This window comes from Orbicella franksi, chromosome 9, assembly GCF_964199315.1.
Source record: "Orbicella franksi chromosome 9, jaOrbFran1.1, whole genome shotgun sequence".
In the NCBI taxonomy this organism is placed as follows: domain Eukaryota; kingdom Metazoa; phylum Cnidaria; class Anthozoa; order Scleractinia; family Merulinidae; genus Orbicella; species Orbicella franksi.
The window spans coordinates 19,760,444-19,782,944 of record NC_138153.1 but is presented as its reverse complement, the minus strand read 5'-3'; the positions used below and the strand labels follow the sequence as shown (position 1 = coordinate 19,782,944).

Below are 22,501 nucleotides of genomic sequence, written 5' to 3'. Positions count from 1 at the left end.
GGAATCGTTACCATTCATCCCAGCAGCAGCATCCAAGATTAGGAGAACCACAGTAGTAATCAAAGCATTCACGAAAGCGCTGTGGGCACTGCCCCCTGGTGTAGTATTGCTCATCGCCATTATTCATGCATTCTGTAAGCAAACAAATAAACAAACAAACAAGAGACAACGATCATTCGTTTGTAAACCATCAATGCGTAATGCTTCAAACACCACTTAACAACTGCAATTCATTTTAATTGACATGGCCACAATCAGTTTTTAAAAAATTCTAGCAACGTATGGTTGTCATCAATGGAACAGAGGAACACTCACCTCGTTCATTGCCGCCCCACCGCCTGGCGTGCAAGTTCATCCTCTTTTTTCCAGAGACAGTACCCTACACGGTAAGGGCCCCCAAAATGGTCAACAACAGGCAGGCAACTTTGGTGTCCATAACTATCGTTACTGCAACAGAAAAACGCGAATTAGGAGAAAAAAACAAATATAAAACGTTGTTAAGTTTTAGCTTAAAACAAAGCTTATTCGGCGCATTAGCTTCTTTCAACTCAAATTACTGAAGCACGTTCTGATGTCCTACCTTTGCTTGGAACTTGGAACTTGGAACTTGCAACGGTGGATCAAGGCGTGATATCAAATACTCTCATCAAGTACTGACGAAGACTGCAAGACACGCTCTTATTTATTCCCCATAGGCCGCATAATTTATGCGTTTCTGAGAGACGGTTGCCTTTTGGAATATGAACAATATACTCGTGAAAAGCATTCCTACATTTTCACGGTTACATTGACTACAAAATCATGGCGGTGTACTTTTATTTTCTAATTTTCCTCAGCGGGGAATGTTTTTAGTTTCAAATCTCCCCCAGGCCTAGTGCATATTTTGAGTTTCGTCTCTAAACAGATTAAATATTATTTCATCCCCGCGTCCCTATTTCAATACTTATTTTATACAATTTTACTTGACAGGAAAACTTTGTTCTGTAAGCCATAATCACGTGCCAAATGTAACAAAGATTCAAACGGGATCGAATAGATTGCAAAAACTTTAGATGAAAGACCGATTCATTTTGATTTACCAGTTGTTCATGGTGGAATTCCAGTTATGTTAGTAAGACAACTTGACCAACGGATAAGAAGTTTTTTTTATTTCCATATGCAGGTCACCCTTTTTCTTGCAACGATATATATCACTCAATTTGTTCCCCCATATAAATACATTCCTCTTGATACAGCTGGAGTGAGTTGTAACACCCATATTTGGATGACTTGGATTAGCTCCCAGCCAAACCTAAGGAATTAACGTGTTTTTGTTCAGTCTTGCGTAAGAGTCCTGAGTACGGAGATTTTATAAAGAAACGCCATTTTAAAACAAATCTCTCTTGGAGCGAATTTAAACGTAGGGAAAAATCGTTAGAATTCGGAGTAACTGAAAATCGCGAGAACTGTTGTTCAAGGCCGAATTCCTAGATAACATGTTGGATGATGTGGCAATGTTTAGAAACATCAAGAAAATAATAAGTAATAAATAATACCTCTTTGTGATTGTTTTGATTTTTATATCTTTGTTTTAGAACGTTTCTTGCGCCACAAACGTATGGACAATATTTTTTACTAGCAATTATGAGTCACTTATCAATATCTGTATTGTTAACAACCTTCTTAATAACTCTTAAAAAACTCGTTGAAAAGAATCTGAAATACCATTATTCTTTTTTACTGGAGACTACTTTCATCTTATTGGTTTCGAGCGGTTTTATTGGGCTGAAAAGTACCGCTCGATTCCGTGTTCATTTTGTTTTTAATTTGCGGCGGCCCTTTTTGGTTGATATGTTTTTTTGTTATTAGGATTTTACCGAAAGCACGCAATATGTCCTTGGTTTTTTCAGGCAAGTTGAATAAACATTTGAGAGAAAAGTGAGACGGGCTAAACAGTGAAACTGGTTTCTGTGTTTCGTCTCAAAAATATTCTATCCTAAACCAGTTATCCATAAACACTACTCTCAGTTTAACTATGATTTCTATGATATAGACACGGGCAATTCTTTGTCGACACATTTTTAGAAATTAAATATTTATTTGATCATGAGCTTGGCTGCTGAAGACCTTTCTTTAGTCATAGTCATAGCATAGCCATAGCGATTTTTCTTCGGGCAATTCTGTCCAAGGGGGGAAAGGTGCAAGCACCAACCCGTGAGACAAGGTCAGACCACATCACCGGGAACTACGTGCCCTACTTTTCCTAGAAGACTTGAACGTCTAACCATTTGTAGATGTGATTACAAAAGGCAGCACATTCTCCTCAATTATTTTAAGACCTTGAGTGTTGGTCCGGTCTGGGACTCGAACCCTCGACCTCCCACACAGCAGACTGGCGCTCTAACGACTGAGCTAACCAGGCGGCGGTTTAGTGTAGCTAGATGTAAAAAAGCACAGAGAGAGAACCAAGAGAATGGACTTGTCAGTCGTAAAGTAAGTCCAGTATTTTATCCCCTGTTGCCAGAAGCAAACAAACTTTCCTCCTCTATATAGGGAAGGCTATCAACCTGGAGGAAATTATAACTGACACTGGTTAAAATACGAAGACTATCCCAGCAATATCTTATAGCTTTTAATCTCGGAGAAAAAGAGAGATGTCGAAACAGATTAGGCTTAAAAAAAGAAACGGAAGGCAGCATCTAATAAAATTAATATTTTGCTGAATTATCAGACTTAACGAATCTCCACCACTTGTTGCTCTCCGCTGCAACGTGGCGGAGTAAAACAAGAAAAACGTTCTGAGAAGGATAAGATATCTTTAGATAAACTCTCTTGCAGATCAGCAACTAAGTTCATTGTTAAGAGTAAATTCGTTACCGCTACAGCCGAAAGAAGGATGAAAGAAGCCAGTCTAAAAGAACATAAAATACAACTCATTTATAGCCTTCCGTTTAATGTTACCAAAGACACTAGATTCGCCATTTTCCAATACAAAATAATTCATCACGTTCTACCCACAAATTCGACACTTTTTAGAGATTCAATCAAGGAACATGATAAATGTCACCCATCTTTTTGTTACCTGTTCCGAAGCTCGGCTTTTTTGGTCTCTCTGTACTAATTGGTGGAACTCCAAAAACAGAGGTAGGATCACTCTCGATAAAAATGAAATAATATATGGCGTGACAGACAACTTCGCTCGTCATCTTGGCTCAAACCTCTGCTTGATTATAGCCAAATATTAATATATACTGCCCCAAGAAAGAAAGAAGCGTTTTATTTCGATGCCTTCTTAGCGATTTTGACAAACAAAATTAAGATTGAGAGACATAAATCTAAGTCACAAATCAATATGTGGGAAAGCCTCCTATTGTAGCTAACCCCCTACATGAAAGTAATGTAAGATACTAACAAATTGTAAATAATGTTAGTATGGTAAGGTTTGTTAGTATTGTTAAACTGTAAGTTATGTTAACATCGTAAGTAGAGTAGGCATTTTTTTTCGTATCTATTGCAATGTTATTGCAATAAAAAAAAAAAAAAAAGAAAAAAGAAACAACATTCCACGGAAACTTAACTGCCTTGGCAGGTTGATCCCTTGCCGCTATAGTTAATTTCGCGTTCGTTCCGCGCAGTGAAAGAAAAATTAGATTATCAGGAACAAAAGCCATTTCCAAAGTCCTTTGACTTCGAATTAAACAAAAGAAGTTTAATACTAGTATTTGATCCCCTTTTTAACTTTGTAAATATTTTTATGACTTATCTTACATATTTTATTGCATTCTACCGTTCGTGACATTTTAAAGTATTTTTACTGTTAGAAACATATTTATGCTAATTTTATATATTTTTTACTCGCACCTATCATTAGCTTTTATTACAAAATCGATCTCAAAGAAATTACTCGTCATTATTAAAATCACTGTTTTTTTTAAATACGTTGACAAATCTTACCGGTAAATGAAACCGATGTCCTTGTTTAGTTTGTCAAGTTTGTGATGGTTGCTTCTTTGACAAAATGTTTAGCTCATTTTAAACTGATTTAAGAAAATGAATTCCTTCAAAGTTATTGAATGTTACGGGCGTTCCTACGGAAATAAAGCGTCAGGAAATCTCTGAATGTTGATAAAGTTGAAAATACTCTTCGTATTTTCTTTGACTACAGCGTCTTTTTTATTGATAATTGAGAGAGATAGTTTAGTCAGTGCTACGTGCAAATGCTCAAGATAAATTTAAAGTGATAACTTGTTAATAACTGCTGTTTTAAGGCGGCTGAACACAGGTTTTGATACCTGTGTTTCATTCACCTTTTTCTCTAAAACCCTTGATCTCTCGGTCGCCAAAAATGGCAGCAAGCAAGTTAACAACACAAAGTTTGGTTTTTTGATGGTTAAGCTGACGTATGTCCCGTTGCCATGGCAACACGAATAAAAAATAAACAGGCCTTTAAAATCGGTTTTGTTTATTTGTAGAAAATCTAGTCATTAGATTTTCTTTATAATTTGCATGCAACAAGCTTCTAACGATTCTCACAAGTTAACACCATTTTGCTAATAATTTAACAGAGAGATCTTTAATTATCCCTTGTTGAAGGTTTACTGGAATATCTAGAGTTTCCTTTGTTAAAGTTCAATTATTTTCAATACTCGACTTACTTATTTCCTAAAGTATTTTCGTGCCAAATTTCGTGAAATTCTAATGAGTCGTTCTCGAGAAATAGGCGTATTTCCAAGAGTGCAAATTTTCATTCAATCGCAATTTTTTGACTTACTACGCATGCGCTGCATTTAACTGGGTTCTTTCGGTAACAAAGAAAAAGGTGAGAATTGCTGAGTTTTTTCCATCTTCACCTTTTCTAACATATATTTGTGATAAAGACTAAAGCCATCAATACACTGCGTTCAATTATAGAGAAAAATAGCACAGATAGTGCGGGTATTGAGTAAATAAAATGATCGCTCTATTGACGGCATGTTTGTTTTTTGCGATCATTGTGCGTGCGCTGAATTGCATCAGCAAAAGCGCGCGCGAAAACTCTGAATGTTGATAAAGTTGAAAATGCTCTTAGTAATTTCTTTGACTACAGCGTCTTTTTTTATTGATAATTGAGAGAGATAGTTTAGTCAGTGCTACGTGTAAATGCTCAAGATAAATTTAAAGTGATAACTTATTAATGACTGCTGTTTTAAAACATACCTTACCGGCATGGTAACATGCAGTACCTTTTGGAAAAAATTATACTGTTAGTAACGACGTAAACAGAACATTTCACTTTTAGTATTACTAACCCTGTACTTTGGTCATAACAGGTTTTAAATTGTTAATCATATTCTCAATAACTGTTTTGAAAGGAGTAATTTTCGAAACGTTTCCGACGCTTACTTGCACTGAATAATTTGAGCGCTTACCTTAATCTTGACGAGTTACGAGCACATGTTACTGTTCTATTAAAAATAAAATATCTACAGTTCCCTTGACATACAGGATAAACTTGACGTATGTAATAATTCTTGTTTTGAGACAGTACATTTGAGTCATTTTTCAGTCTGAATGCACCAAGATTTTGTGTATTTGTGCTCACTCTACAAGAGAATTATTCCAGAGTAACTGGAGAAGTAAAGAGCTGTAGTGAAATAGAGGATCAAAATATTTCTTTCTAATTTCCTTTGCCGAAAGATGAACCCTCGCAGTATTAAGGGGATTTCAAGGAAATGATTGATTACTTCTTATTTGATATCACTAAAATTTATTTTCTCCTGACACGTTTTTTCCTTGACTTTAATTTTATTGAACACACGCAACGCTCCTTAAAAAGCGTGGTCTACATTTGTGCGGGGCAGATGTGCGCAAAATATGTTTTTGTTGGGTGGCATAGTGAAATTCTAAAAGTAAAACTACATATACTGATACGCAAAAGTTGTTCACAGTTTTATTATATTCTAGGTATCGGTGACATTGGTCATTAGAGAAGTTTCTATGTCGATAAATGAACCTTATTGTGTAATGAAATTTGGCGATAACAAAGCTTAGAAATACCAGATAATGATAAGTCAATAACATCTATGGAATATGAGTGGGATTGCTCACCTGAAAAATCGCGAGACTCTCGTTTCAATTTTTGGGGTTTCTCAGTGACATTGCGAAAATTCTCAAACAAAACCAACGATATTTAAAACACATTTGAATCACCTGTTTTCAGGTGCAAACTGTCAAACGCATAGCTTAGTTGATTCGGGGGACACTCGGCTGGTGAAAAAGAGCTGTCTTTTCGCCGCTAAATAACTTCATCTTTACTTGTCACAGAACAAAAGACACTGAAACTGGTGAAGATGTTAAAGCCATTGGTGATATTTGGAGCAGCAGTGAGAGGATTGGCCTAGTGAGCGAGGGCGAATTGGATTAAATAATCCAATTTATGCTACGTTATTCAAAACATTGCTCTTTGAATACGCGATAGCGAACTTTACGGGTAAATAAAATTGCTGCCCCTTATTCAATTTTCCAGGTTTATGATATTTGCTTCTCCGACAACACTTGTAACTCATTTCAAACTGAAAACTCCCTCAAAGTAATTAAAAATAACGGGAGCTGCTATGAGAAATAAAAAAGGCTGAAAAGCTTGTTGAAAATACCTACTCGTAATTGTTTTGGTAGATGTCTTTTTTACTGCTAATTGAGATCGGCAGTTTAGTCAGTGCTACATGAAAATTAGCCACGACAAATTTTAAGTTATCTTGCAAGACCATGTTTTAAAAACACAGTTTTACCGGCCACCTAGGAAGTTGTGGCCGATTTTAAAGTTAGATATGTTATCTTGTGTGAAACAATTGTATCAATACTGACGTCGTAAAGGAAAACATTTAACTGTGTACTTTGGTCATTCAGGTTTTGAGTTGTTAATCACTTTGTTAATTGTTTTGAAAGACGTCGTTTTAAAAGGTTCCGATATTATTACCAGTTCTCCTTATGTTGGCGGAAAAGCTATTTTTATCTTTAGTAGTTTAAATGAACACATGGTCGCGGTTTTGCTTTATTAAAAATATCTACAGTTCCCTTGACATGAAGGGTAAACTAGGCGGACTTAATGTTAACAATGGTTAAATGATTTATTTGTTCTTTCTATATTATTCAACAATAAAACTTGTTCAGTTTTCCCCCAGCAATTTATAGCTTTTGATCTCCATCCAATATATTTGAAAAACCCGTTTGGACAGCTGGCATCAGACTTCCATACAGTGAGCACCACTAGCGTTTGGATGATTGCGATCACTACCAGTTCAGCGCTCTTTGCCACTAGCTACCACTTTCCATATGACTACTTACTGCTTACGATCAACGAGATTGAACTAAAGTCTGTTTCATCGATTGTTATCGTAAAGATCGCTGCGATCGGTGAAGAATGGTTTCCACACGATTGTAACGAGCGGTTCGTGTGTATTGGCGCTTGTATTGCTGGGGAATAAGTCCCGCGGAGTAACTGGAGATGTAGTAGAATAAAAGGTTAAAATCTTTGCTTATAATTTCCTTAGGAAGATGTGCTAGTATATTTAGCGCATTTTACTTGATTTCTTCTTATTGCCTTAACCTTATATGGCGTAACAGAATCTGGTAACAAAGACTACACTAAAGATGGATGCCCTCTTGTCCGATTAGTGGAAAGAACTCTAAATAGCGAGGATATACTTTGGAGAATTTTAATTGCGCTGGTAATATTTTTTGACGGTGTCACTTGACTGTTAGGCTGATAAATCAGCAGGATATCAAATATACATACAAGTAATTTTCATCTATGAGTTCAAATTGTCTTTCATTCAATGTCGTGCAGAAATTTATCGTGATGGTAATGTTTTGAACTTGAAGGATATACTCGAGACAGATGAAGGTAACGAAAGAAAAGAGACTTTTTATGTTAATATAGGACGATTTTTGTTGTTTTCGAAATATATATCGCCTCCCACCAATCTGGCCCGAACATCGACGTCCTAAGTGAGTTGAGATTGTTGTTAGTTCTCATCTTTGTTCTGAAGGTTTTACTCCGGTCCTCTCGATAATCTATCCAACCTTCTAAATTCCAATTCAATCTGGAAACAGTGGGCAAAGAGCCTCTCCGTGGGATGTGCCACTGACCAATTTATTAATTTAGCTATTTATTGTTATATTCGACGAAGGAGAATACATTCCTGGTTTCGTCGTGTTCTTTCCCCGTGTTACCAGCCAAGGTTTCTCCAAATCTCTGTAAGAAAACCAAAATGGCGTTTTACTTGAATTTTGAACTCTGTTAACTTTTTTCGTTTTGCCGAATAAGTATATACCGACGGCACTAGGCACAATATCGGAGAACATACCGTATAGATTCCATATGCAAATACGTAGGATCGCAAATGTACTTGAAAAATAATTTCCCTCTGTAGCGCTAGGACCAGTCCGGTGTGAAAGCAAATCATTTCTGAATCCAGCCAAGGTTTCGAAATAATTTGGAATTTTATAGACAGGCAACTTCTCGATTTTCGGACACATGTAACTGACGCATCAAAGTTGACTCGTAAATTGTCCACACGAAGTTAAGTTTTATACCACAAGGCAGTCATGTTCAAGAAAAACGAGTTAAAAAAGGCTGGAAAATAGCAACAAATCGTACGTCATAAAAGTGTTCCAAATGTACCAAATGGAGATGCCACCGCACCCTAACTGCCCATCAGCATATGCTGTCAGTCCTTGAGCCCTCTCATTGAAATTTTGTTCCTACAGACCTGTGTGATGTTACCGTAAGCAAATTGGCAATCAGCCAATGAGAAGCCATGTCTATTGTTATGATGATGATGCTTTAAGGTGGCTTACTACAGTTTTGATTGATTATAACAGCAAAACTTCTAACTCTTTTGAAAAATGTTCCAAGATGTTTTTCCTTTCTCTATTTACTGTTTACTTATTAAGTCTTTCACAATTCTATGTGAAACTTAAAGAATTAAACGTCAAGAAATGGCCAAATTGAATGACCGAGTATATGACCCCAACCCTAAACCCTAACCTTCATTAAGCACCTTCCTTTCCTCCAGGCAAAAAATCCCCATACTCAAAGCCTAAATGTATTAAGGGAAAAGAGGTTTCATGTTAAAAATGTTTATTTTTCCGAGTGAATTAGGAGACGTGATGGGAAAAAATTAATCGAATCGATAAAATTATTTTGAGCAAAATCGTAAATGGCCCAAAACACCCGTCAGTGCCCAAAAAAGAGAAACAATATTAACCCTTCCTCAATTAAAAAATGGAAATTACAAACCCCTTTCCACCTTCTTGAATACTTCCTGGGAAACACCAAAGAGATGATGGTGTCGGAGTATACTCTTATTTGTTTTATCTTAATTTTATTTATTTGTTTTTTTCTTGATCTTCCATATTAGGTAGTGTAGCAGCGAGGTAGCTAACATTCAGTATTACACGGACGAAAGTGACTGTCCTCTCTTGTAATAAAATCGTTATACTTATTTCTTTGGCTCTGAGACCCAACAAGTTGCTGAACCCAAGAAAGATGTCTATTTGACGTTCCACACAGAAATGACAAAATGAAATAGAATGCTAAATCAGCTGTCGCAACTTGCTAGACTAAATGACACCACCAACACTCATCTGCAGCGTTGAAATCCTTTACTCCAGGCCGCTTTTCAAACGTTGCCAGAGTTCAGAATCTCACGTATTCTGACAGTCTCAGAAAAGTTAAACGAATATGCTGGGTTAAAAGAAGCGTGAGTAATATTTGTAATACTCCTTCCACCCTTTGACAGTAAAATGAGACTTGTATCTAAGAAAGAAAAAAAAAGAAAAAGAAAGTGGAATGGAGTTTCAGTAAGTAAACAGTCGGGAAATAATACAGCTTTGATTCTCGTCAAGGAATAAAAACATTGATTGCTACTTAATTTAGCTGTGTGTTGACGGAGTTATGGACGCACTCGGAAAGCTGAGATTAAGACGTTTCACTAAACTATGAAATGCCAATTTTTCTGGATTGACAGAAAACACTGTACGCCGAATTTTCCGTATTGATTTCCCGTAAATTGTTCAGCTCTTTTTGACACCTACTCGCAACATTTAAACCTGGGAGCGGGGATGCAAAGTGCCCGAGCTGGCTTTAACCATTTATAATCATTTATAACATATATAAGGAAAAAGCTGCCAAACGTTACAACCTGACCTAAAAATCATCTGGAACATCGCGCAGAATTCTATTGTCTTTCGCGACATATGCTTGCAGTGCTCATTTTTTCAATGCGCGGAATAATAATTACAAATATTAGCTGTCGGAATTCCGACTGCTCTCGTCAATGAATCGGCGGCTGTCAATCAAACGGTCTGATGTGTGAAGTAAATCCCAAGGTGTAATAAGCTAACAAATGCGCTCTAATTTAAAGGCGGCCTGCGCTCTTCACAAAGACTTTTGTCAACAAAGTCGTGTGCAGCGACATTCTCACTTTTTTTGTTGACATGTCACACTCGAAATGGTTTGAGCGCGGGAGCCAAAAGTTCTCCCACAAAAAAATTCTTCTTCCAAAGCGTTGCCAAATTGAAAGAACGGTGCGCATAAAACTTTCTTCTACTTTATCGTTGTCCTCTTTTACTCGACCGGTCAAAGCAGTTCATCAGACGTAGTCTTTTACTCGATCGGTTTACGTAGTCTGTCGTTGATCGAGGACTTAAAAGACAACACAGGTCTTTATCTATTCGAAAGATGAAGGGGAAAATAAATGACATTTCTGTTTGAAATCCAGAGCCGAACAAAAAAGCAAAGGCACGCAGCGCGTCTTACGCCTGAGTGAGCATTGTTGTCCACTGCATGTGTGAGATAATTATTCAAAATTGGAACCGTTTTAATTGATCAAAACATTTAAAAGGCCCAGGTTCGAGTATCCAGTTATTAGAATCCTCTTTGGAGTAACATGTCAAAGCGTACGAGACAGCTCGGCTTTTACGCATCACTATTTGATGACGTTTATGATCGTGGCCTCAGTTATAAGTACCGACCCAAGCAAAAGCCCGTTGTTATGGGTATTTATGAAGTTGAGCGCATAGTCTCTCAACGAAATCAAGGGGGCAAAGCAGAGTATTTTATTCAGTGGAAGAATTATCCTTTAACTGAAAACACATGGGAGCCGTCCGAACACTTCTTATGTTGATGAAATTACATGTAAAGTGATGTAATTTCATCAACATAAGAAGTGTTCGGACGGCTGGCGATGATGTCCGCTGTTTATTTGAAGATAGAACATTGGGTCGTAGCCTTTCAGTGGAGTGGACATGTGCAAGAAAGCGGGATTGACCGGGGATTCAATGAGCTCTAAAAAGAGCTCCCGGTCAACCCGCTGCATTTCTTGCACAGATGACATGCTGCAAATTCGTTTATTGCAACTCGCGCAAAGCGTTACTTTAAATATGATGGTTAAGTGATACATTTTATCACCTCTCAATTTCAATGCCTTATAGCGTCGGCGTGTGTCCTATTGTTTGTGGAGGCGGAGCTTGGCATATATTAATATTCTGCCGGGAAATTCAAAAGAGTTTCGCTCTATTGTTCTTCTAGTCTCCGAGGCGAACGAAGGCTGAAGGATCGTTACGAGTGTTCGAAAGTTGGCAGAACGACCACTTCGAAACATTATTTTCCGTTAAAACTTGGCATAAAGCTTCCTTTAACAACATACATTCAAAGCCGTATGATAACCGTTAAGAAGGGCACTTTGAAGGAGTAAAATTCTTCCTCCAAATATTTCCTCATATAATATTTTCCCTCAAATGGACCAAATTCAGGAAAAGAAAACGACTAAATCCACTTTTCGTAACATTTCAAAAAATGTCTCCTTTATTCCATCAATGTCTCATCTACAAAAGCCATATGATAACCACTACGAAACACAAGTATGAAGCACGTAAACTCTAAACAAGTATGCGTAGTCGGCCATTTTCTGGTCATTTTCTCTGTTGTTTAGCCATCGGCAGCCTAATTAATAATTAAATTTCGCGCGCACTCTACATTTAAGTATTCTGCGCGATGAGCTATTTAATATGACACATCATTGTACTCGTAACTTGACGTTTTCACGGCAACCTGTATTATTCGGTGTGTGCGGCTCATTTCTTGAAGATCAAACTCTTGATGTATTTCCTTTTAATCCCCCAAGCAACCTTTGGAGTATTACTGATATATCATTGAAAAGGTCAATTACGTTACTTACTAACGTTACAATAGTCGTCAATATAGGGCAAGACGGCGATCTCCAGGGGACAGCGGACACTTCGTGATATAGCGGAGCTGCGTAACTGACACACCGAGCCGTCTTCACATATGTTCTGTTATACGAGAAAAGGTTCGAATCGACAGAGGAATATCTGTATAATTCATAAAAGTAATTCTTTATCTTTCCAGCGAAACATTTCTCTAACAACATATCAGCGTTATTTGCGATCTTTCTTTTCACGAAGGAAATAAAAAGGCACAAAACTGTTTAGCCGTCTAGCACGCCATGAAACCAACAAACGCACAATTTTTTCAAAATTTTCAGTCGTTATCAAACGAATGGGATGCCACTCAATCGCAGGGATACCCCAAACACCCCCCAACATTAAATTTGCCGGTGCCCATTTATACACCTGGGTGGAGAGAGTAACTGTGAGAGTTAAGTCTCTTGCCCAAGAACACAACACAATGATCCGAGCCAGGACTGCAACACGGACCGCTTGATCCGGAGGGGAGCGCACTAACCATGAGGTCATCGTGCCTCTGGAAAAAACCTACTTTATATAATATTTGATTTTTCATAAAGAAACCTTCGAAGGATTAGCTGTGTACAAAAAATATCAGTGTGATGCTTATATGTGATGCTTATGTTTGATGGTCCTTTGCTCCGAAGTAACTCTGGTCGTGTGTAAATTATTTTTAATTTAGTTTTCAATCAGTTTTAACTCAATTATTGAATAATAGCTAGCAAGATTCTTATTCAAAACATATTTTAATAAGTTGTTTTTTCACACACCAGTGACCTCCCGAAACTAGCTATAGGAATACGCCTGCTTAGTTCAAAAGTAACAAGGGTTGCTTGTTTCTTGTGGACTTTACGTGAAACGTTCATACAGAGTTCTAACCCGGGAGCAAACTGATCTCCTTATTCTTTCCGAGACCGGACCGATGGGTTGTTATATAACTCAATATTGTCGTCGACTTACCAGAAAGTGAAGTAATCAAAGGCGCTTCGTCTTTTGAAGTCCATTGGAAACTGGCTCGCTTTTGAGTTACTTAGCTCGCAAAAAAACTTTCCATCGCTTGAAGATCTTCTCCCAAAGTTGAATGAAGCACAAAGCTTATTCCTCAAGCAGAGAGAACCACAAATAAGCGAGCTTTCCGCATAATGCGTCGACAAAATGTGATCAAAGAGAGAGAATCCCTCCATAACGTGGAAAAATCCAGATCTGTTTTTATCTTCCGGCTTAAAGTCTTTTAAGGCAGTCAACATGAACCAGTTTGGTATTGTAAGCAGAACGTCATGAACAGTGCATAAAACGCGTCCATTGTAGTCCTCTTAACACGCTCACTGGTGTCCTGTATCGTGAGTATTCTTGAATCTTTCGCCGATGAGATTTCCATGCACCTGTCACAAATTTGAATAAGTAACAGTATGAAAGCCAGTGGAATTTAGGATTTCTATTACAAGTGATTGTGGGAGGCGCGGTGGCCTTATGGTTAGTGCGCTCGTCTCCGGATCGAGCGGTCCGTGTTCGAGCCCTGGACGGGGACATTGTGTTGTGTTCTTGGGCAAGACACTTTACTCTCACAGTGCCTCTCTCCACCCAGGTATATAAATGGGTACCGGCAAACTTAATGCTGGGGGTAACCCTGCGATGGACTAGCATCCCATCCAGGGGGGAGTAGAAATTCTCCTAGTCGCTTCATGCTACAGAAACCGGAATAAGCTCCGGCCTGATGGGCCACTTGGCTCGCACGCAGACTTTACCTTTACCTATTACAAGTGATTATTGAAAATTCTCTCAAAATTGTACGAAAAAAATGCTCGAGCTTTCATACGATTACTCATTAATCATATGATTGAGAACAATGCCAGCGAGCGTGCATAAATGATAAGTTTGTTTCCTCTCAGCCAATCACAATGAGTAATTTTCACAGTCATACAGTATTACAAATAATTAGAATAAATGACGAGCATATAGTTTCGCAACAAAACCAATTTCAGTTTTATAAATGACTTGAACACTGCAGTTACTACTTTGGATCTTAATGACAATGTCAGGGAAAAAAGCCGAGTTAATATATAAGCTCATATTTCAGACAAGAAACACGCTGGCCCGAGGTACTGGCAATTGCATCTCTCAGAAAAAGATAGACGTCTTTCTTGCTGTAACCTTCGGACACTTATTATTTCCAAGTAGAATTAAACTTAGATTTACACGTTCGTCTGCTAATTAAGACAATTCCGCATCAGCAAACACATACCGCTCTTCGCCATTACTTTTACACCTCCATTCTTATTTCGGAGTTTTGCTGTTACTAAATAGTAATAATTATAAGCAAAAAAGCTAGGTAACAAGGCTTTCGTGGGGGCGGGGGTGGGGGGGAAGGAGGAGCAGTGGATAACGGCAATAAAAGATTTTGATTATCGAGTGTTAAACTTGTCTGTTTGTGGTGGATTTAGCTCAGTTCCTTTACCAACCAGAACACCAGTCAGAATCTTCTCGCTCCAGTTTAATTCTAATCCTCATAGTCGTAAGGTTACAGCGCAACAGTTACCAATTAAAAGGTCCTGAATAGATTGTGCCTGTTCTTTTTACGAGGACGGGGCACTCAGGGGATTTTATAAAGTATATAGAAACAGTTTGTAATATACCGATCAAAACCGAATTGATGAAATGTTTGGCTGTATAAGAACGAAAAGTTTAGACCAAAGGGTTATTTCTTAGCACGAAAAAAACAGCATTACTAAGATGGCAATTTAAGGACTTAGATGGCAATTTAAGGATGACAACTTGAGTGTTCAAGCTCAGGGATGATAAGTTTAAGGTTTTTATAAGCTCTTTCGGTACCAATACACAAACAGTAGAGATTCAGCCTTTTTCCATTAATTTACTCCAGGCTTGTTTACGCTAAAACCAATTTTAAGGTTGTTCTTTGTGACCGTGCCTGGTAAAAAAGCAAAGTGTTATTGAAGGCTACATTTGTTTGTTCCCCTATACATTTTGTAATCGAAGATGATTTGAGCACCTGAGTGGGAGGTGTGAACATGGAGGAAAATATATGAAGCAAGAAATAATACTGAAACATAATAGCAGTTAAACGTCTTTTTCCCCTGGCAAGGTTTGACGCTTGCTAGTGTAACCTTAAGCTAGATTACATTCCACATAACGTTAGCAAGAAATAATTCCAGGAAGGACTGAGAAGGATTGCTTGACTCTCTTTTCTGTTGCACGGAAATTCTGTTCTTCGGTCAAACCTTACCAATGGGTTGAATATTCAGCTTGACTCAACGATCTCACTTGGATGGAGTCATCCTAACTAAAAGTGATTTTTTAACAGAATCAAACAGTAATTAATAACTCACTGAGTGAGTATTAATATGAGCCACGAATGGTGAGACTTTCAATGGACCCAAAACAAACAGCAAAAGGAATTATTTGTCTCCCTGTACACACAACCTAAGGGGAACTGTATCAATATACTTCGGAATTTGCATAAAAGGTCGATAACAAGTTTAATTCAAGAATATTGTAGATTTTTTAGTTACTCTTAATTTTTTTTCTCCATTACGAGAAAAAGATTGAATTCTCTTCGGTCTTCTTTGAGCAAACCAGTTTTTCAAAGCCAAATATCTATATCTTGAACCACAATAAATTGAATTACCTTAAAGTTTTTTTCTTTATTAAGACAAACAACGATATGATATCTTAAAAAAAGATTCGTCGAAAAAACTAACGTACGGGGGGAGGCTTAGAGATTTTATGGCACTCGGAAGCCGACGCGATAAGCATCAAACCCCATGCTTTCGTCGACATGCATGTGATACGTGATTGAGAGGGCCAGCAACATAGCATTGCACCTTTGTCCTTCCATCAGAACAACAGTGATTCTGTCAGCTGTTCAGGCAGGCCTGAATTTATTTAATGTTAAGAAATGTTTATCACAGATCAGAATTTAAAAGTCAATGAACATTAACTGTTTTTATTTAATAAAATAATTGGTGCTTCTATGACGTTTGGAATACACATGTGCGTTATTTAAAGAAGTATATTAAATTTCATGGGACAAACCGAGAGAATAGATCCTCTGCAGCGTTTCTTTTAGATTTCATTTTAAACTATCTATTTGTCGGTTTTGACATTCTCTTGTTTGCTAACTTAAAAGCCTGATAAAGTTTCTTATTTAAAGAGAATGAATACGTGGGTCATTTTCCGCCGCAAATCCCGAGTCGATCACGTGGTTAGCCCAATAGTGCACAAAAAGAAAAGACGAAAAAGCAGTCTGGAGACTATAGTTAAGAAAAAGAACATAGTTTTCGTCTTTTTATCCCAAAATCCATTAGTGTACTAGTAAAAACGTGTTGATCTTTATTTAAAAAAAAATACCATTCAAAACATCCGTTCGAATCTACATTTTTAATTTACATGTAAATGCTGCGATCTAATTGGCTGAGTTTTGGTCCATTAGTGTGCAGTGGCCAGAGGTCGCCCACATAATAGCCACATAGGAAGATTTAGAAATATTACCCGATAACTGAATTTCATCTTTTAGACTGAAGACTAAACATACATAATACTCGGCTCAAGTATATGAATTCCATTGTAATAGATGTCCAGCAGTAGCAATTAGATAATGAAAAAATGACAGATGCGAATGCAGCCATAACACTACTGGAAAAATGACCTGAAAAAATGTCAGGCTCTGAACGGGCCTTTCATTATTTAATTGCTAATGGAATTCATATACTGTAGCCGAGTATTAAGTCCACCGAACATATAGGGCCGAACTCACACACGACCGCTCTCTTGCGGCTTTGATAGCTCGGTTGGTAGAGCATTGCACCGGTAACGTAAAGGTCGTGGGTTCGAATCCCGTTCAGAGCCTGAAATTTTTTCAGGTCATTTTTCCAGTAGTGTTATGGCTGCATTCGCGTCTTTAATTTTTTTTTTTACATACACTGCTTAAACTTTTCAGTACTTATAGTAATGCTAACAATATTACATAACACAGTTATAGTACAAAAAAGGCACAACAGAAAGGGTATATAAAAAATTAAAGAAAACAATACAAAACAAAACAAAAACCAAAACAACGAAGGAAACCCTTAATTAACAACTGTAGGCTACTAAGTTAGCAAAGCTACAATGGTTACATTACCTTGTGGAAGATTATGCAGTTTGTAATAAATTAACCAAAAGCTGGAAGAGGTGGATGGATATTTTAAAACAAGAACGGAAAAAACGATTACAGAGAGAAGGTTTGCTAGGCGCTTGTCAGGAGTAAGCCGATAGATTTTTAAAGGAGAAAAACTTCCACTTGTTTGTAAACTGAGGTGGGAATTGTACCGGATAATCTGATCACCAATAATTGCGTCAGTAATACCTGCGACTTTCCAGTAAAGTGTAACTCCGTCCAGGTTTCTAGCACGTCTTGGACAAAAGAGTTATTGAACCCAGTCATAGAGATGTCGTCTTTGTGAAGGTAACACAAGAAATTCGCCTCCCCTCCATGATTTCCGAGACTGTTCTCGAAAACAAATTTCAATTCTCTATCGTTTTGCGGGTCAAGAGGCCGGGTCAAGATATTTCATGAGACTTAAGAGGTTGAAGTATATCAATCATTTCCAGGCCGCCCTCTTTGTAATCTTCGGTTGCTTAATATCCTATCGCCCTCACCGTCGCAGAGAAATTAGAAAAACATGCATTTTATTAACTTTTTGTAAAGTCCTGACGGAGATTGTTATCGGCGTTAGAGTACAGACCAGTTAGGAAACAAGAGGACCTTTTATGATGGTAATATTAATTTTGCCAATTAAATGAACATTTCCTATTTTTTTAATCCCTCATCATAATTGGAGCAAAGCATTGCATTTCAGTGTATTGTAAGCCAAACGCACAGTGGAGACTCCTCCGTACAGCCAGGAAATGTCTGACTTGTAACATTGTATCGGGTCTCTTTCTTTTGATGAAACCACCCAGAGCACTATTGTTTTCTCATAATTTACCTTGAGTTCAGAGATCAGATGAAATCCGTCTAAGACCTCCATTGCCCGTAGAAAAGAGTTCTCCCCGTAAGTCCGTACTGTAAGTTACGGATCTCACTGGACCTCGTTAAATCGAACTCGGTTTATTACAATTCCCCGTTATTTTGAACTCAAAACCATTTTTCTTGGATTTCGACTTGTCTTTTTCAGACATTTACTATCGGCTAATTCGAGCTTCCCGCTATTTCGAACTATTTTTTTACCCTCAAAGTTCGAAATAGCGGAGTTAAACTGTATGTACTTATGGATTAAGTGGGAAGGGATATATTTGGCTGGAGGTCACGACGTACGAACAGAGCACTCCACATATTTTCCCGTTCTTCTCGAGTAAGTTGGCAACTGGGATAATTCTGTGTTGGTGAGTTCACCACAATCAGAGTAAAATTTGTCGTCAGCGGAATGTTCACTTTCGTCGCTGCAGAAACAAAATTTTTTCTTGCATCGATTTTGCGGGGCCACAAATTATTTTCCATCGGGCTCCCTGCACTTTATGCCAAATAGAGGGTTGGTAAGTTAGCTGTCCTGTGATTTTTGATATTCAGTTACTTCTATTTGGCTACAATTCTTGTTTTTCTTAAACGGATTATGGGTTTATAGGATTTTGGAAAAAAAAAGAACAAACAAACAAAATAGTGACTGCGTCAACGAAGGACAAACCTCTGTGTGAACATCACACGAATAAAGACTACGTGCAAGTCACGTGCCAAGACCTTCTAAGTGAGGGATGGACTATCATATTTTCAGGGGAGGTCAAGCAATTTTTCTGAAGAATATTTTTTTTCACTGTCAGGTCCTGAAGGAATGGATTTCGAAATGCCGATGTTTCTTTTGCTCGGCTCACTATGCACGACTGTTATGTCCCTTTTCAGGTGTAATTGTTCAACACCCCCTTTCCGCCCCGTTTCTCCTTCAGTGATGAAACGGTCCATTCCTAAATTCGAGAGATCACGTCCTGACTGGCTACCGCGTATTTTAAGGCAGGTGACAAAAAATATGAAGTTGGCAGATTTATTGCTAAGTATTAGAAGGTGACAGGTTTATGGCTAACAAAAAATGACAATTACTATCATGCACAAATTGTCTTGATCAATACCGCAAATTGAAACGTTTGAAAATCAGCTTTTACGATCTCATTTAAATAACTGAAAGCAGCGCCTTTAATTTAGGCTTCAAAGCCAGGTCATTTTGACAGTTTAAAACGAAAGTAGAACTAACAAATCACGCACGCTAAACTGGAAAATTTACGAATAATAATTTAACCCTCACCAGGCCTGAAAATTGTTAAAATGTTGGACATTGCTTTCCGTTTAATGGCAGATGGTTCGGTTTTGGTAAAAGGACGTTGTTCCGTCCCACGGCACTACAACGCTCCTGCCTCTGCACAGTAAAAGACACAAACGAAACGAACGTTTGAACTGTGGTAGTCTCCGTGCGTACATGAACGGATCAAGCACAGAACTCACTGACAAAAGTGCGTTACCGATAAGATAGTAAACATCGTATGCAAAAGAGATTCGGCAAGAACAAAAATAAAGAACATGTACCTTGATAAAATAAGGAAAGAATGAGAAATAAAACACCAAAAGGATCAAAAGAAATGCAATGAACATTCTGTTCTCTCTCTCCAACTGTTTTCTTCTGTTGGCTGCTGTCAGACTTGCTCGAACATCTTTAAGTTCCTGTCTTTGAAGAGCAACCGTCTTAGAGATTTTTATATAAACTGCGGTTAAAGCAACTGCTGGTATAGCGAAGTGAGAGTAACAGTAGACAAGTGAAAAAAGTGCCAATGGGTAGGCCAGAAACTGGAAGGACGGACAGAATCAAGGCATTTATCCAAATTACAGCGATACCGATTTTCGCTCTGCTGTTAGAAATTTTATGGGGATATTCCAGTGGTTTAATCACTGCAATATATCGCTCGTATGACATTGCCACGAGTGTCAGCCCAGCGGCAAGAACGGACACAGCTCCAAGTAAGTATTGTGAGATGTTTACGATGAAAATACTTCCCAGCCCACAGTAGCTATAGATCCACCAGACGGCTCTAAGGTAGCTGATAATTCCCATGAGAAAATCCGCCACTGAAAGGTTTGCGATGAGGAATACAGATGGCGTGCGCAAACATCGGCAAGGTTCGCGATAAATGGTGATGAAGAGAAAAGCGTTTGCGACAGTAATAATCGTACCGATCATAAGGTCAAAAATGATGAACCCAAGAATTCCATCTCCGAGGAGTCGTGTGTTGGTTGTTGGCTGTCCGCTTGCATTGGCTGACAGCGTTGAATTCATCGCCAAGACCACTTTTTTCAGAGCAGTTTCAGAATTTCTCTGCGTTGGCAAATGTTGTAAGAGGTTATGGCAGCGTATTTAAGAATTAAGAGCAGATGTTGTATTTAAAATATTTACATTCTATTACCGACTATTTACGTGCAATTTCTACAAAAGCACTTAAAAGTGAACGATTTGCGTCAGTAAACATCTTGCGAAAGTGCTTGGAATATTCCCGTGACACATACATCCTCTCTTGCGACATATGATTAAACTCTACATGAGTAGTTCGTGCAAAAATTTATTTCCAGTTCTCCTTTATAGCAACATTAAAGTAGAAGCTTTTTAGCGCCTTTTTCTCGACAACAGTCGCATTGTGAATCTACTGTTTATGATCTTCTTTTTTTAAAAACAGAAAAAATACGCAGAAGCCGGCAGGTGTTTTGGGATGTTTTGTATTCTGCTCAGTAGTTTCCAACACTTAACCAAGACCCTCAGAATGAATTCTCTTTTGAAAACCCTTACATTAGCCAGATACTATATGAAAAAAATGCACGTAACTTTAATGAGATTTGACCGATTGCAGACTTGGCCGACTCCAAGCACAGCAAGTATCACACACTTGGACGAATTGCAGACCTATTTCCAAATACTTAGATTGGAGAAAAATATGCAAAAGTAAAACCAATATGGCTAAATTACCACGATGTTTAATCTTAATGTCCAATAAATCGTGAGTGGTTCCGTATGTGATTTTTCCTTCATTTTGCCTACCTGATCAGACATATGGGCCGATTAAGAGGAAAAACTGAATGACCATGAGTAGTAGGTATGGAGGACTGGGGGCGACATCTTAATCTTACTAAGGGTGGTGATTTCTTTTGATAGAATTAATGAGGACTTCACATTTTACCTTAAAACATCTCACCTCTTCATTGAAATTATGCCATTTAGTCCAGAGAAGCTGAAAATGGAGAATGATAGTTTAATCTAAATTTAAAGGTTTCAAAGTGGTTATGGAAAAAGAAAACAAAACAAAAAAATAAAATAACAAACAAACAAACCACATCGGTAGATAAACAAAGAAATCTTTTTTTTTTGCCTCACTTTAATTAGTTTTGTGCACGCAGGAGCCCATTATTGGGTCAATGATAACTGAGCTTCAGATTATCTGTAGCAAATCAGATTTCCAACTTTAAAATTCGTAATAATGACAGGCTCATGTTGATTTAAACGAGAAAGACGTTTTTAAGTTTTAAAGTCATTAATCGACAGAAACGAGTGTAAGATCCAATTCATGTACCACATATATACCTATATACCAATTATTGAAAGGGTAATAAAACTTGGGTCGAAGAAAAATACGTAGAGGTGGATGGGGAGGACTAAGGATGACATCATAATCTTTAGGGACGTGGTGTCTTTTTTTATGGATGACTTCACGTTTGCCTCAAAACCTCTCCCCTTTCTACCTTTCCGAAGAAATTTTACCATTTAGGCCTGAAAGCTGAAAATGGTGCAAAAGGTTGATAAAGGCTGTAAAATGATAACCCAAGAAAGCATATAGATAGATAAGTTAAGGAGCCACTTATTGTTTGACTTGTCGTTAATTAACTTTGTGCACAGTACCTTTGAGCAGTAATTCAGATTTCCAAAAGGTCTTGTTAAAAGAAGGCTTTTGATGTTATTGAGAAACAAAGATAAAGTTTCAAGTTAAATTCTAAAGGCAATTTTCGACACAAATGTCTGTCGTCGTCAATTCCATTGTTGATTTTCATGCTTATTGTCATTACTCTTTATGTAAACTTAATAAATGCAAATTTGGCATCGTAATTGACGATGTCAGACGCTTTTGTTGAAACATGTGTTTGAAAAAAAATCAAATAATCGCCTTAAATTAAGTAGCTCCGACAAAGCTGAAAGTGAAAACGTCATGAAATGAGCCGAGTGCCTAGTAAGGAAGTAAGATCTAGATTGTTTTT

At 37.7% G+C, this 22,501-nt stretch overlaps 1 pseudogene; it reads right to left on the bottom strand.

Moving 5' to 3' along the window:
• Nucleotides 1-19,558: 19,558 nt before the first annotated feature.
• On the bottom strand, nucleotides 19,559-20,755 carry LOC145497410 (adrenocorticotropic hormone receptor-like; annotated as a pseudogene).
• Nucleotides 20,756-22,501: the final 1,746 nt, after the last annotated feature.